Source organism: Bidens hawaiensis, unplaced genomic scaffold, assembly GCF_021521415.1.
Source record: "Bidens hawaiensis isolate Kalapana, Puna unplaced genomic scaffold, B.hawaiensis_p1.1 tig00017148_1, whole genome shotgun sequence".
Taxonomy (NCBI): domain Eukaryota; kingdom Viridiplantae; phylum Streptophyta; class Magnoliopsida; order Asterales; family Asteraceae; genus Bidens; species Bidens hawaiensis.
In genome coordinates this window covers 243,961-264,509 of record NW_027492590.1, presented here as the reverse complement: position 1 = coordinate 264,509, position 20,549 = coordinate 243,961, and the positions used below count along the sequence as shown (strand labels likewise).

General features: G+C 34.6%; 1 pseudogene; it reads right to left on the bottom strand.

Moving 5' to 3' along the window:
* Window positions 1-1,355: 1,355 nt before the first annotated feature.
* LOC143553120 (putative methyltransferase PMT27) lies at window positions 1,356-19,503 on the bottom strand (annotated as a pseudogene).
* Window positions 19,504-20,549: the final 1,046 nt, after the last annotated feature.

The following is a 20,549-nucleotide window of genomic DNA, read 5'->3' as shown; positions in this document are numbered from 1 at the left end:
CATAGTACAATTTTCACTACATGATGTACTACCTCAATGCATCACCGACCCCCCAAAAATGTAGATATATAAATTATTAGAAATCCAAACTTTCTAAAAATAAAGTTGTAAAAAGTTTAAAGCGGCCACATAATAACAAATTTAGCTCTCATACCACTTAAAGAAAATCTATATTCATACAAATGAAGCTATTAAATTCATATCTTAAACGTCTTTTGTTTGTTGATTACTTATTTAGTTATATGCGATTTGTCTTTTGTAACCATGCTGACCTTTTAGCCCATTTAAATCATAATTTTATCACAACATTAGAACATTTAAATTATTATTGTTATTGAAAATGATATTCTAGAGACTATGGATTACAAAAAGTTGAACGAAACCTTTGTTTCCAATAATGCTAGGAGAGGTTCATAATTTGTTAAGTATTTTAGTTAGATCATTTTTCTATAATATTATTTTGTTTGTAGTTATTACATGAATTATGAGTTATGAATTATTGAGTAACCGGACCATTTTTTATAACTTGCCCCAGCCCCGAACTTTTTAAGGATTCTTGAGGACGACCTGATTGTATAGAAAAAAACAAGCAACTCATGTCTTCATTTCTTTGAGAAAAAAACCATAAACGTACATCAATGTAGTAAGAATATGGAATTTTGAATATCAATAGAGAAGTAAAAAGGTTGCAAAGGAATAACAATACTAGGATAACATCTAGAAACTACTTAAAAAGCTGTCTTTGTTAACTAACGTGTTTAAATTCCAAAACTTCTGCATAAATCACCCACAAGACAAAGCACTTTTGTTTTGGTATTCTTTACATTTTCATTGTAGGTTTGAACAAGCATCATTGGAAGAAAATTCTTAGTGCTGAACTTGTTGGAGAGAGAAGCAATCAAGGCCATTTTAGTTTTTTTTGGATTTCACATTTCACTTGGGCCAAAATGAAATGAAAATAAACATTCTTATAAGTTAGGAACTCGAGTACACACATGTACAAGACTATTCTCATTCCCGACACCTTAGAACGGGTTTTAAAAGAAAGTATATATTTGGTTATATCTGGGACATATTTTCGTAATAGAAAATCATATATTTGTTATTGTTACTTTCTGAATTATAAAACTAATCTTTCAAGAGTACCATCAAAACATTTATATCTAAAAATGATCTTTACACGATTCAGAGAGTTATCTATACCCTTTAGGTTTACAAAACTTACATGGTTAAGGCATGCAAGGTACCAATATGTACAATCTTTTTCTTTCATACCAAATTCTATCACATTTCGAGTAATCAAACCTGTGGAAACTCAATTTTCAGATTCTAAATCCTATATCTAGCCTATAATTGATCAACATCAGGAAGGAATAGTGTATGTGTTTGGTCGCCAGGTTGAATTTTGGGCACTGAGTATTTGTTCTTCATTTTTCGAAGAAGTTAATAGAATCTCCCAGTGCAGAGACTTCAACAAGCTCTTGATTTCCTCTACCATGCATGATTTATCTCTTATAATCAGCTTCCCTCCCGGCCTCACAATTCTATCTACCTCTGTGATCACAACTATGGTCTTGCATCTATGTGTTTCATATCAAACATATACAAAATTTTTTGTCACTGTATATTTAATGTCAACTTTGTGTATTTGTGAATGAAAAGTTTCTTTACTAGAATCACCTATTTTTAAACTTGGAAAACAAGTGATCTGCATGAAGAAGATTATACGTTCGAGGATATGTGCTAAAAGATTCACACCAGTCATGATAGATCCTAAAAAGACCCCTTTCGTATATCAATGGAAGTGTATCAGGGGAATCTATGTTCACAACATTCATAACCCATAGATTCAAATCCTTCAAGGCTGCAACAAACCTATTAATGCTGATTTTTTTTAGTTTCTAGTAAAAACTTGAATCACTAAATTGGTGAAGAATTAAAAATGTGATTTAACACTTACCCCCCCATAGACTGCTCTCATGTCCATCACATTTCTTACATTGGACCAGTTAACTGCTATGCCACTAATGTAGGTTTCCCGTACTATCCTTTTCCAATATTCATAATCTGCTTCAATATCGCTTGGTGTAGGTTTCCCATAAATCCCTAAAGGGGTTTTGTTTAACCAGAATGGTGGCTTTTGAACTCAGGCAGGCCATTCTGCTGGCCATTGTGAACCTCTCTCGGTCTCCTTACTTGGAACCTTATGCATACACGTCTGTAAAGGTACATACCTGCCAAAACATTCCCTAACCATTTCACATTGTTATAAAGATTATGGAAACATTTTTGCACGAAAACTAAACCGGCCGGGTTCCAGCCGAAACGAAACAGAAATTTTTACACGAACATGAAGCCAAACACGACATGTGTATTCGAGTGTTAACATTAAAACGAACCATTTAACTAAATATATTTATTTAAAATTTTGTACATATTGATACTTAAAAAATATAAATTTTCATATTATTGTATTGTTTGAAACAATTATGTTTAAACTATGCCAATTTAATTCTGAAATTTTAGTTTTTGACATAAAAGATACCCAAATAATTTTAGTTATCCTATAAAACACATTTTAAATAAATGGGTTAAACGTCTCTACCCGTGATCGAATAGCATGTAAGGTTTATGTCGTGTTTTCGTGTTGATTCAGACGTTCACACCCCTGCATTTTCTATAAGCAATAGATATTATATTGATTTTGTTGGTCCATAAGATTTCTCAGTTACATTATTTCTCTTACCAAGCGACATTAGGGTCATCATCTGGTTTACACATTGGTGGTTCTTGTTTTTTCCTTTCGCTGTAACATTTATTTGAATATGGTTTTCGGTATACCGCAACACCAATTAGATTCATCCTATCTCTCTTGATAGTGATAAGCTCCCAACACATTGCCATGGTTAACACAAACATCTCTAAGTTATAGATCATATGTTAGTTATATACTGAAACTAACATAAGTGATCAAATACGATTTAAAAAGTTCATTCAGGATACCTTTCCATATTTTGACATCCTCTCTTCCTTTCCTATAAACTGGTGTAGCTGACCAAACAAAATAACCTCCTGGACGGAGCACTCGATTGAGCTCCAATAGAAGCTTCCCACCTTCAAAATGAGAGTAGCAATAAAGTTTATTATAGTTGCTTATCAACATGTAACATGTAGATTTGAAAGATTATATTTGACCTTCTATGTTCCATGGTACTCTACAACGAGCACAATGAATAAGATCAAATACGTTGCTTGGAAATGGAAGGCGTTGTGTGCCCATAACTGCGGAAATTGCAGGAATTCCTCTCTCTAGAGCAAACTGAATTTGAGCTTCATGTTCATCTTTTGGTGCAAATGACATTGTAAGTACATCTTTATCGAACAAATAGCCTCCAAAACTTGCTACTCCACAACCTACATCGAGTATTACCCGAGTATGCTTTCCCCATGCGATTTGAGGTACCATCTACACCTCATAAGAAGTAAAAAAGATTTGAGTTCTAAAGAACTCTGTCAATTAAAATGAAAGAAAAATCACCAATATTGATCAATGGGTTAGGCAATGTTACAACCATGTTTTTTTAAGGTTGACAAAATTGTCTTGGTTTTCTATTTCGAATCAACAAGGGCTTCACACAGGTTTCTTAGCGTAGAAAATTTCAGTCTTGGGTCTATAAATTTCTATTCTTCACCATCATTCCAAAACTGGCTTAATGGATCTATGTTGTTGGGCCAGGGGCCACACCAACAACCAAGATTGAATCCATTGTTGTTGGATTAATCGGTTCATTTACGGGTGGTCACACGTCGGCACACTATTAGGGCACGGGTTCGTTTACAAGTTATGTAATGGGTCAATAGTAAATTTGCATGGAGCATAATATTATGTGGGCATTTAGTAATTAATAAGATTAATTTCACATTTATCATTGCAAACATTAGGTCATGGGGTATCACCTAATTGACCCTATTTCACTCCACCTCCCGTTTACCTTCCTTTATTTAATGTTAAATTGATTTTTAAATTACTGTGGTTGTGTGTGAAGAGGATTTTGAGGTCCATTAACATTTTAACTCACTGTTAGGCCCGTTTTGTTTATTTAAGTCTTTCGTATTTGTATTACATTAGTTTACGTTTATTTTCGTTTACGATTGTAAGTTTTGGGCCCGAGGCCTCTTGTACTTGAAGCCCATTGGGCATTTATTAATAGAATGGTGTATAACATACTCACATATATAATGTGTGTGTATGGAATACACCAAGTAACCTTTGAATTTTCATTTCATCTAAGTAACTACAAACTCTCTCAAACTCCCTTTCCTTTTCTCTATTTTCGGCCTCCTCTATACACACACAAGATCCGAGATCTCGGTCCAACTAGTTGTTTCCACCAACTAGTTGTGAGGTTGATCCAAGAAAAACTAGTATTTAGTTTGTTTTATTGTTTGATCCGGTCACGGGACCTACAATTGGTATCAGAGATTTCGGGCTCGACTAGTTGTAGATCTTGGGTCACAACCCTGGATTTTGGTCTTGTGTGTGAAAAGACGGATTTTTCGAAAAAATAATTGTTTTTCGGGTTCTTGTGTTCTTGAAGTTCTTAAGATATTTTAGTTGTTCATGTTTAAGGAGTTGTTCAAGATGTGTTAAAGCTGTTAGTTTTGGTGTTTGAATTCTCAAAATATGGTGTTTGAGTTGTTCCATGTGAATGGATGCTTGAAAAGTGTGATATTCATGCATTTGGGTATGTATTGTAAAAGGTGATAAGAAATATAGTTGGTGACATTCCATTTTTAAACTCAAATCTCGAATATTACATTCCTAACTCGCTTACATTCCAACTCGCATACATTTCCTTAGCCAAATCATCATAACTCGCATACACTCTCCAACTCGCATACATTTCCTTAGGCAAATCATCATAACTCGCATACAATCTCCAACTCGCATACACCTGCCTTAGCCCAAACTCGCATACAATCATCTTCCCTAGACTCGCACACAATTCATACTCGCATACACTTTCCTTAGCCTCTAAACTTAACTCGCATACATTCCTTTCACACTAATCATCATCATCATTCGCATACATTCAAACTCGCATAAATTTCCAAACTTAATTACACTCACCTTGTGTTAAAAAAAAATTCTAAGTAAATTGTAATCTAATCAAAATTTATTAGAATACCATTTTCATTAGTTTACTTTACACTTAGTTTTTTAGCAGATTTTTGAGAGGTCAAAATTTTCTAAGTAAATTGTAATCTAATCCAAATTGATTAGAATACAATTTTCATTAGACTACTTTACACTTAGTTTTTGAGCTGATTTTAAGAAATGGCAAACCCAATTTCCACCGTTGCTAGTGTTGAAGTTGTTCAATATGTGATGTTTGAGAACGAGGCCGGAACCACCTCAAAGCCTCCGAAGTTAATGAAATGGGACTGTGATTTTGATAAGTTTAAGTGGAGATTTTACAACTATCTCAAGATCATTGATTACAATCTTATTAGACCTATTGAACAAGGTCCACACCGTCCTATGACAACTGGTACTGATGGTGAGGTTCCCAAAACAGTAACTAACTACAATGATGATGATCGAAGAATGCTTGCTGAAGATCAAAAGGCCATTGGTATCCTAACTGTATCCCTTTCACGAGAAATTGTATTGACACTAAGAGACTACACCACTGCTAAGGGTCTATGGGATGCCAGAGTGAACAAGTTTGAAGGGAACCTGGAAATGAGAAACAGCCGTAAAGGGATGTTGAAGGTAGAGTTTAACATGTTTAACTACATTCAAGGAGAATCAATTGATAGTCTCATATCAAGATTTGAAAAGTTTATTACAAAAATCAACAGTGCAAGAATTGAATTCGATAAAATTGAGATTAATGACAAGATTCTAAACTCTCTTCCTTACTCATGGAGCAGCAGCATTATCACCATCAGGAGAACTTCCAACCTTCATCTCGTGAGTTTGTCGGACTTAGCCTAAGTAATCAAGTCATTCGTGATAGATGAGAAGCTAAGGATGAACAATCACATAAGTTCTCTCTCAAAGGCAGGTATGGAAACTGGAACAAATATGAGTTCAGCATTCTTAAGTCATTCAAACTCCACTACTCAAAATCCAAGTTCAACCTTCAAGACGTCTGGTGTGTCTCAAGCTTCATCAAGTGCAAACTCAAGCTCATTTCAATCTGCTGTCGATAAAGTTGTGGCTCAAGCACTTAAAGCTCATGGAATCAAGCCTACTTCAAGCACTCCATCTTACACTGCTTCAAAGCCCCTACCTACTGATGACTCAAATGTGGCTTTGATTCATGCCTTCTTGTCAAGTCATGAGGAGTTGTTACAAGGAAAGTTGCTTCCTCCATCATTTGAACAAGGATATCTTCTCGAGATCAACAAGTATGATCTCAAGAAAATGGATATCAAATACCAGATGGCCATGGCTGTTCATCGGGCCACACACTTTATGAAGAAGTATGGGAATGATAGTTTCAAAGATGGGAAGAATCTAGGTTTTGAGAAAGACAAGCTTCGGTGCTACAACTGTGGGGAGCCAGGTCACTTTGCTCGTGAATGCACGAATCCTCCAATGGCTGTGGGAGATATCAAGATCACCGATATGTCTGACAACGAGGGTGCAAAGAAGTCTGGTAAAAGAATCATCCCAAACTACTCCTCAAAGCAAAGGATCCCAATGATCAATCAAGGAAATTCAACAAATGGGAACTTCGAATCGATCTCTAAGGCGATGATTGCTAGGAATGTCGAGTCAGCTGTACCTGACTGGGAAGGTGATCAATTTGAAGAATTAAAGAATCCCCTGAACTTTGTTGGGATGGCATTCACTGATCAGGCTGGCACTTCTTCAAGCACCCCTGATGAAATACCTACACCTTCCTCACTCATTCCCAAGGTACACAAACTTTGCTCTCAATAATGTATTGATAAAATTATTCACTATAGAAACCATAATGCTAAAATTCTTGAACAAATTGATAGCATTAGATTTCAAAATGATGATCTTAAAAAGGCTTCAAATATTTACACTATCAGAATTAACACTCATGGTAATGATATGGCCGATCTTAGGGAACAAGTTTCAATTGCTAGAAATTTAGCAAAACGTCATGAAAATCAAGTTGTTGAGCTAAACGCAAAAATTGTTAAATTAGAAATTCAGTTAACCCAAAAGAAAATTGCCATAGAAAACTTTGAGTTAGCCACTAAGAAGCTGAACAAATTAATTGGGTCACAAATGGAGTTAAGACTAAAGACTGGAATAGGCTACGAAAGTTCTGCTGTACCACCGCCTTTTAACAATAACTATACTAGTCTTCCTCATTTTGATTTTAACTCTCCTCCTGAGGAAGAAATGGTATATGGTATTGGTCATGTGCCCATATCAAAGACATTTGTTCCTGCAGCTCCCAAGATTGTTATTTCAGCTAGTTCTTTAGTTAATCCTAATAGTGATTCATCTTATGTAGCAGGTTGTGTAGAAGAAAATGGGTGTATGGAAACAAACATGGATTATGGAGATAAAAATTTGCTTTTTGATTCATTTATTATCAAATCCGTATGTAATAATTTTATTTCCAAAAACATTCTGAACAATGATGTATGTGATGAGGATGTTCATGTTGGCACCTCTATTGAAAATGAAAATGAAGTTTCTATTTCCGATAGTGATTGTGAAACTATTTTTGATGAAACTATTATTGATAGAACTTTGAATGAAACTGTATCTGTGAATACTAACTTACCTAGTTGTTCCTCAAATAGTTGTAAAGTTGAGAAAACCAAAGTTAATGAAAATTGTTTTGAAAAGGAAAATGCAAGTACATCTGGTAAATATGTCCCACCTCATAGAAACAATTTTTATCAATCTACAAATCAATATTATCAACCTCAATTTTACAATCAATTTGATAACAGCTACTATGGTTATTATCCACAAGATTATGTTAACTCTCTCTATACAAATGTTTTTGATGATCGGGGTCATAGATCTGACAACTTGTTTGTTCCCGTACAACCAAATCCTTATTCGCCATAACCCATGTATTATCATTCTGACGGTTTCTATAGGGAAGATAGAAAAAAACTTTGTTTTGTGTGTGGTAACCCGTCTCACCTTGCAAGACATTGCAAGAGCTGGCATAAGATGAAAAGAGAAATGAACAGTAGGTTTAATAAATTCTGTTTAAGAGCTAAACCAAGCTCAAGAACAAGAAATGACCAGCCTGACGGTTCTGCCAGTGAAATGTATGTGAGATCCAGAAATAAAAAGAATGATAAACCTCCTTTTTGGATAACCGAAAAGGAGAGAGCAAAAAGGAATTCGAAGACTGAAAAGTCTAAGGATTCATTAAAAAGAAAGCAGAGAAAAATCCGAGGATTTCGTTTTGAAACCAAGGAGAAGACAGTCTCGAAAATCTTTTCAAAACAGGAAACCTGCAAGTGCATGGAGTCCTAGAGAGTGCTCCTCCAATTTTGACACGTCCCATAACTTCATAAATAAAGATGAGAAAAGGACATTTGACAACCTTGTGGTTGATCCTCCCGAGACAGCTAAGTCTCGGGAACCTGTATCTAATTAAACTGCTAATGTGTGAAGGGTCAGCCAAGACATTCTGTAAATACTATTTGGTACTTGGATAGTGGCTGTAACCGACACATGACAGGTGATGAATCCTTGCTATTTGACATTGAACCGTTCGATGACGGATACGTTTCTTTTGCTGGTGATATGGGTGGGAATATTCTAAACAAGGTAAAGTGTCAAATGGAGCCCTGACGTTTGAAGACGTCAACTTGGTGGAACAACTAAACCACAACCTGCTTAGCATCTCTCAAATCTGAACCGAAAGCTTGTCACAATAGAACGGGTTGATTCTGATGACAACTGTGTAGACCTATTTACTAAAGCTTTTGATCATGCCCAATTTTTGTTTCTCGTTGAGTCACTTGGCATGATATCTTTTGTACAAAATTAAGTTTTAATTTTATTTTTATTTTCATTTTATTTTTACTTTATTTTAATTCTTAAATTATTTTAATTTTATTTCATTTTATTTTATTTTTATTTTTACTTTACTTAAAGTTTATTTTACTTTAGTTCTTTTTAATTTAGCTTAAAATTTTCTTTTATTTTAGATTTTAATCTTTTATTTTTAATTTAAAGTTTTAACATTTTTAAACTTTGGTTTTATTTTATTGTGGTTAAAATTTTAATTTTCATTTCATTTTATTTCCAAATTAGACCCTTTTCTTTTAACTTATCTTGGTTTCCTTTGTCTTTTTGTATATAAAATTGTAAATATCTTTCAAATATGTCACAATTTTAGAGAGAGAAAATGAGTTAACTTTAACTCACCAAAAAGATTTTACCTTTGTTAAAAAAACAAAAAAAAGTAAGTCACTTGACTTTCCAAAAATATTTTATATTAATAAAACTTCAAAAGACCTTAAAAATATAACCTCTTTTTTAGAGGGAGCTCCTGCTTAGAGGGAGTCGGATAATATAAAAATTAAAAAAAAATTGAGAAATTGATCCGATCTTTGGAACATGATAAGAAATTGTCTTAGGTAATCCTAGCACATGAAAAGAGTAGATCAAAAGCTAAGAAGATCATCGCTTGATGTGTAGATAAGCTTAAAAAATGAGTAATTATCATAGTGATATAAACTTAAATATCTGCCTTTGTTAGTGATTACACTCTTATGAAGCGGTTGCCGACTCCAAATAAGTCATATTAATGAAGGTAAAAATTTTGTTATTCAGTTATACACGAGCCCGTTAGTGATTGATCTCCATAAAAACTTATAACTTATTTCTTGCTTTAGAATCATATATTGAAAATCAAAATTGTTAAAGCAGAAAAACTGCAAATTGCTTAAAAATATTCAAAAATCAACAACAAAAATGTTGATAATTTATCAAACAAAAAGGGGTATGTTAGAACCACGTAACGTGGGGCAAACAAGTAAGTCCTAAACGTTTTATATGAAGGCATAATTCAACAAGGCTAGTAAGTCCATGGTTCAACCTTTACATATTGTTTGAAAGAAAAGTTTGCAAAAAGTCTATAAAAGCTCAAAAGGTTTTGATCTATTATTAGGGGGTCGGAGTCAATTCGGGGTGATACTGATGAACACAAAGTATGCCCGAGGTATGATGGAGTATGCAACATGTTGGATTAACAGGGTACCACACAAATATTGTGCCCAACTATACCGTAACGTATCACGCTTGTTAAGTATAAAGTGGACCAACGTATCTACAATCGACTTTGGGTCTTTAGCATAATAATACCCAATTAGAAGTGTGATCTAGGACGCTATAGACAATATGATCCATGTCATGATATTTCTCATCAAAAACAAGTATCATAGATTTTTATAAATTAATTAATATAACTAATATAATATTAATTCTTTCTTCATCTTACTTTTTCAAAATTTTACCTTATTTTTAAGTTTTTATTTCATTTTAATTTACATGCTAAAATTAGTTTAACTTGTATTTCTTTTAATTTAATTTTATCTTTTTTCATTTAACATTTGATTTTATTTTCTTTGATTCTATTCATTTACTTTCAACTTTTATTTTTAACTTTATTTTAAAATTCTATCTTTACTTCTAACTTATTTGAGTTTATCTTATTTTATTCTTATTTCTTAAGTTATTTTACTTTTTTTTTTCATCTTTGTAGTTATTTTAAAACTTCTTTTATATTTTATATAAATTTTATTTTTGTCCAAAAGGTTTCATTTTCTATTAATTTAAACTTTTTAAAACTTTATTTTACTTTAAACTTATTTTAAAATTTTAATTTAATTTAATTTAATTTTATTTTAAAAATTCTATTTTAAAATTTTATTTTAATTTTTAAGTATTTAGTTAAAATGGGTTTTTGTTTACAACAAGGTCCTCATTGCATTGTTTGTTAAGTATTGACCCGATAAAATAAATCTTGAAAAGTGCTTGGATGGAGACGATGATGAGTCAGAAGAGAGATGACGAGATGAGGATGAGTATGATAGCTACGATGATACTCGTTGTGATGGTAGTGGTAGTGGAATTGGTAGCGGTGATAAGACGGCTGATGCTGAGCAGTCAAAGGAGGCTGAGAAAACGAGGGAATCGGAGGCTGCGGTGGAGGTTGAGCTCGCCTCTTTACTAAATGTTTTTTCTTTTGCAGGAACCATTCCTTCTGTTCGAGAAAGCCGTGGATGAAAATAATGATGAAAGTGATGATGGCATCAACTATTCTCCCAACCCTGACACACCACCAACTGGGGAGAATGTCAAAGCCAACCGTTGACAAGCATGTTGTCGCTCCTATTACTACTCCTTCTCGAAATAGATCAAGAAGTGGAATCAAGTACTATGATGTGAGCAGAATGGGAAGCATACGTTCGAGGTCGAAGCCTTACCATGATTCCGATCCAATTTTGTACGCAAAATTTCACAAAGATAGCCAAAAATGGGCTATTCGACGTGCAAATGGAGATCTCACATATCTCTCCTACCCAGACTTGCACCCGCTAACTATCCTCGACTTGAACTGCTTTCGAAATTCAATACCTTGTGATGATGGAAAGGACAGACTTGAATCATGGTTTAAGAAAGTCCATTTGAAGAAGGAATGGAGAAATGACTACCCGACGTTTGTAGTCAATTCGGGTAAGTCATTCAAGGTAAAGAACATGAATCCTTCCAGCAACGAGCCATCAAAAGAAAGACTTTACCGGATGCCTGAAAACCATGGTTCCCGATTTACCATGGAATTCCCCTTAAGGACGACTTTCTTCATGATTTCATTGCTCCGGAATTCGAAAACGTACGCGGTGAGGTCATCATGCATTGCACTAGCAGTCATGAGCTCAGATACTTAGATGAGAATGAGCTGGCTAGACTTGGACTCAGCGACCTGAGGAAACTTATGGAGTCGCCGCTTTGCACCGTTGAAGATGTCCGTCGTGACAACACGGACGCCATCGTTGGAAAATTCAACAAGTTTGTGAGACTACTTGTTGAAAAGCAGCCATTCAAAAAAGTTTCGGACGAGGTATTCAACTATGAGTCCGAGTGCGAATGGTAAGAAGGAAATAAGACAAATACCAAAAGACTAGAGGGAAATTGTAAGGCTCGGTTTTGTTTATTTAAGTCTTTAATATTCGAATTACATTAGTTTACGTTTATGTTCTTTTACGATTGTAAGTTTTGGGCCCAAGGACTCTTGTACTTGAAGCCCATCGGGCATTTATTAATAGAATGGTGCATAACATACTCACATATATAATGTGTGTGTATGGAATACACCAAGTAACCTTTGCATTTTCATTTCATCTAAGTAACTACAAACTCTCTCAAACTCCCTTTCATTCTCTCTATTTTCGGCCTCCCCTACACACACACTAGATCCGTGATATCGGTCCAACTAGTTGTTTCCGCCAACTAGTTGTGCGATTGATCCAAGAACAACTAGTATTTAGTTTGTTTTGTTGTCTGATCCCGTCACGGGACCTACACTTACCTTGCATTTAACGCCCCAAAAATTATGAAAGGAGTTATATGCCGCTCGTTCACCTTGTCAACTCAGCTTTAACGCCCTTGGGAGTTAAGGTATACCGAGATATCATATACACCCAAGAAAAAATTAAAATATCATATATGCCCTTACAAAATAGTTAAAATATCATATACGCCCTTATAACATTGTTAAAGTATCATATATATACCCTATTAATTAATAACAATTTAAGAAATGATTATTTTCCCATTGTTTTTTTTTATAAATTTTAACTATCATATACATCCATTTTTTAACGAAAAATCCATCATACCCATTTTCATTACATAATGTGTTTATACACTATGTTATTATTTAAAATTTGATCGACGTTTATCATCTTTGATGACAACCAAATCGTCTCTCGTCACGCCTTTAAATTAGCAAACCCTTCGAAGGTTTTTAGCATCGAATGGTCTACATTGTAAATATTTTATCGCATCAAATCGAACCAGAGTAATATAGCGATTTTTATATATTTTTTTAATAAATTGGGTATATATGATATACTAGTTACTTTGTAGAGATTTATATGATATTTTTAGTTTGTGTGGGTATATACGATATTTTCAATATTTGCTAGGGTATATATGCAAATTTTTAGTTTTGCGTGGATTACGTTCATATATACCCTTACAAACATTAGAAATATCTTATATACCCAAGCATACCTTAAAAGATCATATATGCTCTTACAAAATAATTGACTGATGGTCGGGTATAACTTCTGTATATTGTTATATTAATTGTTTCATTTATAGTTTAAATATACTACGAACATTGGTACTTCAAGTGTTTTACATATATATGAGCTTGGAATGATGACTTAGAAGAGCAGAACTTGTCGGCACGTTACCCAATGCAAAAATAGAGAAAGAGGTAAGAATATCCCTATTACCGGAGCCCTTCACGCTACGCGAAGGGTTGAGGACTTGTTGCTTCGTGCTACGCGAAGCAGCCCAAAACTGAGCCCAACTCGCGAATGACCAAGCCATAATATATTCGCGTTATGCGAACCAGTTTACAATGAAAAAAATAAACCTATCATAAAATTAGTTTTCTAGACCCTATTCGAAATATCGTTCATTCTAGCAGCCAGATAAGAAACCTAGGATGATTTTGCGTCATCCCGAAGCTCCCGGTTCGTCTAATCATTGAATGCTTCCATCCTTTCATCAGATAAGCAAATCATTCGTGATGCTAATGTCAGGAAAAAACCTTTCTGATCACTTTAGGCTAGGGGTTTGGGTAAACTTACTTTGATCGGATCCTCTATGCTTTAATGATTAAGAACTTGATTAACTTTGTTATTTTCTCTTGTTTTACTTTACCAATTGATTGTTTAAACAATTTGTGGTTTTGGTTATCAAATCACGAATCAACTTTCCGATTATGGTCATCTACGTTTAGGACTAGGTTCTTGTGTCATTGAACCAATAATCGTTAGTCGCTGAATATAAACCGGTAATTGGGAAGATCACGTTCAGTTGTGACAAAAATTCCTATAGGGTTTCATTTTTCATCACAACCAAATTAATAGGTCTAGTTATTACTACGCAATCAATTTAATTGAATCTGTGATTAGTTTGTTATCGCATTACCTGAACCCGAAGTGAATCACATTTTCTCATAATTGTTTACAAATATTTAAAGTAATCGTGTTTCATTAAAATCATCGACTGTCCGCTGAATTTACTAATTAATAATTTATGAGTTTGATTTGTACTTTCTTTTGATTCCGTGAGAAGGCGACCTTAGTTACCCATACTAGTTATAGGTATTTTACTTTAAACTTATTTAAAACTTTAATTAAATTTTATTTTAAAAATTCTATTTTAAAATTTTATTTTATTTTTCAAATATTTAATCAAAATGGGTTTTTGTTTACAACAAGGTCCTCATTGCATTGTTTGTTAAGTATTGACCCGATAAATATATCTTGAAAAGTGCTTGGATGGAGACGATGATGAGTCAAGAGAGATGAAGAGATGAGGATGAGTATGATAGCTATGATGGTACTCGTTGTGATGGTAGTGGTAGTGGAATTGGTAACGGTGATAAGACGGCTGATGCTGAGCCGTCAAAGGAGACTAAGAAAAAGAGGGAATCAGAGGCTGCGGTGGATGCTGAGCTGGCCTCTTTACTAAATGTTTGTTCTTTTTCAGGAACCATTCCTTCTGTTCGAGAAAGCCGTGGATGAAAATAATGATGAAAGTGATGATGGCATCAACTATTCTCCCAGCCCTGACACACCACCAACTGGGGAGAATGTTGAGCCAACCGTTGATAAGCATGTTGTCGCTCCGTTACCACTCCTTCTCGAAGTAGATCAAGAAGAGGAATCAAGTACTATTATGTGAGCAGAATGGGAAGCATACATTCAAGGTCGAAGCCTTACCATGATTCCGATCCCATTTTGTACGCAAAATTTCACAAAGATAGCCAAATATGGGTTATTCGATGTGCAAATGGAGATCTCACATATCTCTCCTACCCAGACTTGCACTCGCTAACAATCCTCGACTTGAACTGCTTTCGAAAGTCAATAGCTCGTGATGATGGAAAGGATAGCCTTGAATCATGGTTTAAGACAGTCCATTTGAAGAAGGAATGGAGAAATGACTACCCAACGTGTGCAGTCAATCTGGGTAAGTCATTCATGGTAAAGAAGATGAATCCTTTCAGCAACGAGCCATCAAAAGAAAGACTTTACCGGATGCCTGACAACCATGGCTCCCCGATTTACCATGGAATGCCCTTAAGGACGACTTTCTTCATGATTTCATTGCTTGGGAATTCGACAATGTACACGGTGAGGTCATCATGCATTGCACTAGCAGTCATGAGCTCAAATACTTTGATGAGAATGAGCTGGCTAGACTTGGACTAAGCGACCTAAGGAAACTTGTGAAGTCGCCCCTTTGCACAGTTGAAGATGTCCATCGTGACAACACGGACGCCATCGTTGGAAACTTCAACAAGTTTGTCAGACTACTTGTTGAAAATCAACCATTCCAAGAAGATCCTGACGAGGTATTCAACTATGAGTCCGAGTGCGAATGGTGAGAAGGAAATAAGACAAATACGAAAAGACTAGAGGGAGATTGTTAGTTCCGGTTTTGTTATTTAAGTCTTTCGTATTCGTATTACATTAGTTTACGTTTATGTTCGTTTACGATTGTAAGATTTGGGCCCGAGGACTCTTGTACTTGAAGCCGATTGGGCATTTATTAATTGAATGGTGTATAACATACTCACATATATAACGTGTGTGTATGGAATACACCAAGTAACCTTTTCATTTTCATTTCATCTAAGTAACTACAAACTCTATCAAACTCCCTTTCATTCTCTCTATTTTCGGCCTCCCTACACACACAAGATCCAAGATCTCGGTCCAACTAGTTGTTTCCGCCAACTAGTTGTGAGGTTGATCCAAGAACAACTAGTATTTAGTTTGTTTTGTTGTTTGATCCCGTCACGGGACCTACACTCACTTTGCATTTAACACCCCAAAAAGTATTAAGGGAGTTATATGCCGCTTGTTCACTTTGTCAACTCAGCTTTAACGCCCTTGGGAGTTAAGGTATATATATGATACTTTAACAATGTTATAAGGACATATATGATATTTTAACTATCTTGTAAGGACATATATGATATTTAAAATTTTTCTTGGGTGTATATGATCTACACTCACTTTGCATTTAACACCCCAAAAATTATGAAGGGAGTTATATGCCGCTCGTTCACCTTGTCAACTCAGCTTTAACGCCCTTGGGAGTTAAGGTATACCGAGATATCATATATGTCCTTACAAGATAGTTAATATATCATATATGTCCTTATAACATTGTTAAAGTATCATATATATACCCTATTAGTTAATAACAATTTAAGAAATGATTTTTTTCCCGTTGTTTTTTTTAATATTAACTATCATATACATCCATTTTTAACGAAAAATCCATTCTACCCATTTTCATTACATAATATGTTTATACACTATGTTATTATTTTAAATTTGATCGACGTTTATCATCTTTGATGACACCTAAATCATCTTTCGTCAAGCCTTCAAATTAGCAAATCCTTCGAAGGTTTGTAGCATTGAATGGTCTACATTGTAAATATTTTATCGCATCTAATCGAACCAGAGTAATATAGCGATTTTAATTTTTTTTTTAATGAATTGGGTATATATGATATGTTTTTGTACAGATATATATGATATTTTTAGTTTTGTGTGGGTATATATGATATTTTCAATATTTGCTAGGGTATATATGCAATTTTTTAGTTTTGCGTGGATTAAGTTCATATATACCCTTACAAACATTAGAAATATCATATATACCCAAGCATAACTTAAAAGATCATATATGATCTTACAAAATATTTGACTGACGTGTATATTGTTATATTAATTGTTTCATTTTTAGTTTAAATATACTGTGAACATTGGTACTTCAAGCGTGTTTACGTATATATGAGCTTGGAATGATGACTTAGAAGAGCAGAACTAGTCGGCACGTTTCCCAATGCAAAAATCGAGAAAGAGGTAAGAATATCCCTGTTACCGGAGCCCTTCACGCTACGCGAAGGGGTTGAGGACTTGTTGCTTCGTGCTACGCGAAGCAGCCCAAAACTAAGCCCAACTCGCGAATGACCAAGCCAGAATAAGTCCACGCTATGCGAACCAACTTACAATGAAAAAATAAACCTAACTTCATAAAATTTGTTTTCTAGACCCTATTCGAGACATCGTTCATTCTAGCAGCCAGATAAGAAACCTAGGACAATTTTGCGTCATCCCGAAGCTCCCGGTTAATCTACAATTGAATGCTTTCATCCTTTCATCAGATAAGCAAATCATTCGTGATGCTAATGTCAGGCAAAAACCTTTCTGATCACTTTAGGCTAGGGGTTTGGGTAAACTTACTTTGATCAGATCCTATATGCTTTAATGATTAAGAACTTGATTAACTTTGTTATTTTCTCTTGTTTTACTTTACCAATTGATTGTTTAAATAATTTGTGTTTTTGGTTATCAAATCATGCATCAACTATCTGATTGTGTTCATCAACGTTTAGGACTAGGTTCTTGTGTCATTGAACCAATAATCGTTAGTCACTGCTTAATACTTGATTTTCATAATATAAAACCGGTAATTGGGTAGATCACGTTCAGTTGTGACAACAATTCCTATAGAGTTTCGTTTTTCATCACAACCAAATTAATAGGTCTAGTTATTACTACGCAATCAATTTAATTGAATATGTGATTAGTTTGTTATTGCATTACCTAAACCTGAAGTTAATCACATTTTCTCATAATTGTTTACAAATATTTAAAGTAATTGTGTTTCATTAAAATCATCGACTGTCCGCTGAATTTACTAATTAATAATTTATGAGTTTTATTTGCACTTTCATTTGATTCCCTGAGGAGGCGACCTTAGTTACCCATACTAGTTATAGGTATTTAAGCTTTTAAAATACTTTTTTTTATTATAGCACGACATCTACATCATTGACCGAGTTTGTTGCACACAAACGTGAGCTTGGAACGTTGGAGTAGTTCTAAGATTCAGCTAAAGAGTTGGCTTAGTTAGCATGTGTTTATTTCTTAATTTGTTTATTATAAATTTATGTATTATTTCCTTTGTTATGTACCCCTTTGTTTAATAGAACACACTAATACAGTAACCATTTATTCTTTCTTGCAACTTCACATTCATACATACATAGTGTTGTGTGTGTTGAGAGTATTTGGGGGCTGAACTAACAGTTGCGTCACTGCAACATGTGTCGTATGGAAGCTTTTGATTAGTTTAAACAATTTCTTCTTTAAAATAAAAATTCAAATGATATTTTTGTAAGAAGAAACCATGTTCAGTATACTAACCGGTCAAGATGGCAGTTTTGTTGATCGTAAGTAAAGTAGTTAGTTTATTACCTGTTGCACAAAATCAATATAATGAAGAGCACCATGAATAAACTGAGTTCCACCTCCAGGGAAAGTGAGGAACTCCCCGGTTGCTCTCACCCAATTCTGATGCCCTTTCACTTTTGCCAAGTCCTTGTGTGGTACATTATGAACCATATCTGTGTTTTGCGCCTTTAAATTTATTAAGCAATTGTGACTATTTATGCACGTAATACATATTCATACTTTCATTCCTTGTAAAACATACTAGTGAATTATAACACTTGTACCTTACTTCTGCTTCCAGGCCATGTAATAGGCGTCTTGTAACCATCTGGAAGAGGAACAAGACATGTTGGACCTTCTTTCGGGCAATGTCTTTCTCGGTGCTCAAAATGGTGCCTACCGTGTATTTTATTAAGCGCGTTCACGTTATCCAAACACGGAATATTGTCCATCCCAGCCGTTGCATTGCATAATTCCCATTTGTACGCAAACATGTCAACATTAGATTGATCACCCTGAGTTGACCATTTGTTCTTTGATTCATTTAGCATCTTATGTTCATCACTTGTGCTATTAAAGATGATACTTTTATGATGATCATTTTTTCCTTTTTGCTGATCTTCACCTTTTTCGGTATCTTTCTTCGCTGTTATCATTTTCTCTCCATGTGGCTTAAATGGTATCGTGCTTCTTGGGTCTAAATCATTATCGGTTTTCAAGGCGTCATTTGGTAGATCACCTGGATTGTCTTCAAAAACCGTAGCGGTATGAGAAGGGATCTTTTGTGGTATATTTGTGTGATGATGATTGACGTCAAGGTATGAAATTTCCTTCTGAACAATATTGGAGCTTTGTTGTGGTGAATTAATAATGGAGCTAGAGGCCAACATCCAAACACCCAAAACCGACACAAATATGAACACCAGCATTGTTGCTGTTGATGAACATGATGAGCCACCGGAAGGTCTCCTGCTACCACGCGGTCTTCCGATAGGCATAGTTGTTGAACGAGGATTGCAAACATGTGAACAAGAAAAGGAAATTGAGGTTGGTATTCTGGCAATACAAAGGAAACATTCTAAAAATGTCTCAAGATCCAAGATGCACGGAGACTTCTTGTCATCTATACATATACCCTTCCTCTATTTTAGCTTATTTGTCTAAACCTTAGCCTATCAAGCAAGACACTGAATTATCATGCACATTTGTACTTTAATATGATACAGTTGTGTTGTGAATGGTGATTCATAATTTGGTTAGTTTTAACTAACGAGTTTATAGTTCAATGTGCTTTACTATACAAAAATAAAGAGTAATAATCCAATTTTCAATAACCCTAAAATATTAAATATCGAATTGAATTAATATGTCAAATATTAATGAGTTGATTACTAACAACACCGATCGAATATCAGTGTTGACTAACCAAGGGTGATATGCAATAAATGTTACTTACCTATATGTTTATAATAACAATAAGTCTAAATAAGTTGTTGAATTTTTTTTAAATACAAGGTTTAAATAAACTACAATTACAACTAAACTATAAGGTTCTAATTGTAAATGGATGAATGAATTAAGAAGTAAAGTAGAGGGGCCAATTTTTCCATATATATCTTGAAACTCAAAATGGAAACCTTGTTGTATGCTCTCAACTTTCCTTTCTAGCAAATTAAGCGAGGTCAAATTGTTTACAAGTCGACCTCTCTATCAATATCGATATATTCCTCTATGCCGCATACATCCACGGACGCCGCCACCCTACCAGCTGGAAACTAAGGCGATCGCCACCACCTGATCACCTTCCCACTGCGGAAATGATATCGGTTTGTTTAGAATTCTGGAACCAACCGGCAGTTTGCGTGCATCTCAGTGTTAGGACTAAACGCACACACGAAACTGAACACGACACGGAAGCAATAAACGACACGAGGATTTAACGTGGTTCGGTCTAAACTGACCTACGTCCACGGGTGGCAACTAGGTATATCTTTATTGAGTGACCAATAATTTCAAGT